Genomic DNA, 3,653 nt, shown 5'->3' with positions numbered 1-3,653 from the left:
TGTCAAATTATGTGCAAATATTCACTGAGAGTCCCCAAATCTTAACACAACACACAGGGTACAACACTGTGTAGGTCTTTCACTGTGGTCCTGGGGAAAAAAGCCAATGAATCCCTTCATGACTACGATGATGTAATGCTGACCTTTGCCCTGGAATCTCATTTTTATGATTATTGTGAGCGTCAGGAATTGCTCAACTGCATAACGTGTTGGGTAGTTTTTGGAGATTGGCTCGAGTCTTTGGATGTAATTTCTAGTGAAATTGAAAACAGGTCTCATTTCATCAGCGCTTTCGGTCCAGCTATTGTTTCCCCCCTTGTTTCTGCCAACCGTTGTATTCCCAGACAACTTTCTCTCCTTTTCGTATGATTTATGCGCGGGCTAATCTGTCACAATCACAAGCTGGGAAAGATGTTTTCAGCACCATCGCACGCTGTCAAGGGGCATGGGTTGTGATTTAGGGCACGTGGCTCTGTTGCCGCTGTGAAGGGCGGAAAAATGTTCGAATGGAGCCCGGGCCCTCTCCCGACACGGGTCAGTGTAGAATGTGAAGGCCCTGGAGGAAGTGGAATGATTTTCTTGTTTTCCAAGGTTTATTTTTCTGCGTGGTGGGGGATGAAGGGGTGCCGGTTTTGCAGGTTTCAATTGAACATGATGGATCGAACATTCTTGGAAAATAAACACACTCACAGCGATGCACACTTTGTCATTCCCTTTATTGCACATGGAGTAACTCACTCAAAGACACACTCACACACACACACACATGAACACACACTCATTTACCACCGCTGCTCACCGTGCAGTAACACCCCGGCTCCTTTGACACTAACTCGACTCTAAACAAAGCGGGAGATGAAAGCTCAGGTACACGTCGGAGTTAGCTCTGCTCTAATGAGCTGACCAAAAGTAATGGATTGCTCTTTACAACAACGTGACATTATCCATGTCTTGCTGTCAACCTCAGTGAGACTTTCCGCTGTTCTTAAGGTGGCTGCCTGAGCTGGAGTTACAGGACTGTTGAGACGGTTGTAGTTTTACGAATGGACATTTTATTCGAGGAAACCTCACGAGTGGGATATTAATTACATAACAGGTTTAAGGAAACTGCTGATTGGCATGCAACCTAATACAACCCGGCCCCATTGTTTGTGTTTGTGTTGGCAACTGAGTCCTTTATCCTGCAGTCCTTTTTTGTTTACCGCTCGTAGAATGCTTATGATGACGGGTTGATATGAATATAATCACGTGTGGATTCCACGGTTGTCGTTGATAGACGTCGCCACTAACACCATTGATATTATTAGTATCACTGGTGCCGTCCTACCTTTTAGATCCCAGTTATGTCAGAGTGGACAGCGCTGTCATTCAGTCAACACCAGCAAAATGAGAAATTCCTCATCGCGGCCCCCACAGCTCCGTGATCCAACACCTGTTGGGTAAAGACGGGCCGCAATGAAGATGAAGGTCATAAAGTTAACCACAACATGAGTAACACTCTTTGATGCGTGTGTGAGGCGAGACGACATGTGGCCGTGCGCTGAGAGTCGTGAATATAACCGAACAACTTGGCCGATGCTAGTCTGTTTTCAATAGTTGTCAGGTGTTAGACATTACAGTCCCCAAGCCCTCCCTCGACGTCTCACATCTCACATGGTTCATAACACTCTCTGACGCACGTTCGTCTCATTCTCCTGAGCGCGGAAGACGAGCCCGAGCCCACTTCCCGTTCGTTCTCCTCCGAAGCGAAGCGGCCGGGGCTGTCACCTGCCCAGGAAGCGCTTAAAACAATTACAACTCTGTGGAAAGTTTAAAATGTTGCCTGCCAAGAAACAGGGGAAAAAAGAGATATAAAAGCATAGTTCCCATACTTGGATTTAAATCCTAAATTCAATCAAGTATGCTATCAGTGTGTGCCAGGCAGGGTCCCTAATGGCAAGCTTCTCATTCTATTATTTCATTAATTCCCTCTCCTTGCTCAGCCTCTGCTACTGTACCAGCCTCTCTGACTCATCTGCTGCTGCAGGGGGGGGGGGGGGGGGGGGGGGGGGGAGAAGCACCCAGGCGTGGAGGAGAGAGGGGGTGGCCACAGAGCCCGCTCGAGGCGGAGTGAGTCACGACGCACCGCAGGACCCAATCATCACAGTGTGGCGCTGGCACTGCCTGCACCTTGGCACTGTCCATCACAGACAACCTGAACAGCTGTGAAAATTAGGCTGCTTTATCTCTGGGCTCCAATGTTATTGTTGCCAGCTCCCCCGCCTGTGGTCCTGCGGTCCTGAGGATGGAAGGACACGGTCAGCTAACATCAGGACTCTGCACACAGAGAGGTTGTATTTTTAGTTACACACCCTAAATTAGATCTTATCGGTCCAAGTGACTTGGGCTGTAATAGAAAAGAGCCACCACGTTCCTTACAACCCTAACAACCCACATTAACAATGTGCTTCCAATTCGTTTTCAATCTCTCTTATGGACCAAACTGTGGACAATACAACACCACAAGATCATCTTCTAAATGGCAGTGAGTCTCGATGATAATGATTGACCTGCTTTGTCCAGCTGCCAATATCAAGAACGGTCGAAGTATGCTTGTGCACACACCGGTACTTATGTGTATGAATACACAATTGAAATCATTTTGAAAGACTCCCTCATAATAGTGACTTAGGGGACAATAATGAATGTGACGCCTCGGGATGAGAGCGTAGGAGCGATGCCCTTGTCTGGGAGCGATGTGCTTTATAGTGCAGAGATGGTCCGAACTTTGAGTTTTCATTTGTTAGAGAGAACACTTCAGGTGTGCGACATCAAATGATTTCTGGGCAATGGAGTCAGGACTTCCTTTTTAAAACTTTTTAAACTGTTTATGTATATTACAATATTGCCAAAGTGCAATGTTTCTCTGCACGACTTTAATGTCCTCTGGTTGGATCATTACAACAGCATGTGTTGCACATATTAAAAACGCATGAAGCGGAAACGGAATACAAATGAGATTCAAGCAACAACGGGAAATAATAGCATTTAAACCTGATTTGTCATTTATAACACAAGCACAAAGAAGGTTCAACAGTGTGCATTGAATTGATGAAATACAGAAAATACAGCACTGCAAAGTAACTGCTATAGAACAGAATAGAGAAATGAATGTGCTGAAGGAATGTGCACTGTAAAACATATCCAAATGCATGTTTTCTTTCTGTAAAAATAATGTGATTGAGACGGAATTTCCACGTGGATTTGCAAAATGTGAATACAGTCCATACGTGTCCGTATCTCGGTGTATGCGAGTTAGTCTGTGTGTGTTACTCATTAGTCAGTGAGGCCACATCTGAGTTTCCATCGAAACGGTGTTCTTGTAGGCGATTAAGAACAACACTGAGACGGCATTGAGCTTTGAGGTACGGTTGGAAAATGGATGTCTCCAGTATTTTCTCTCTCTTCGGCGCTGGACTGTGGGATACAGTTCTGACCGATGAAAAGGTCCTCTGAGCTGACGGGAAGTCGGGGTCGTGAAATCCTCAATTCCACATTAGTCTGACTTGTAGTCGCTGCCGGGTGGGAATGAAAATGGCAGAAACATGTTGATTTAATCTCATTTTTCTTACCGCACCTGGTGTCGGCTGTTTTGTTTATTCAAATCATATGTC

Source organism: Melanostigma gelatinosum (assembly GCF_949748355.1).
Source record: "Melanostigma gelatinosum genome assembly, chromosome: 13".
NCBI classification, from domain to species: domain Eukaryota; kingdom Metazoa; phylum Chordata; class Actinopteri; order Perciformes; family Zoarcidae; genus Melanostigma; species Melanostigma gelatinosum.
This window is presented reverse-complemented; position numbering follows the sequence as displayed.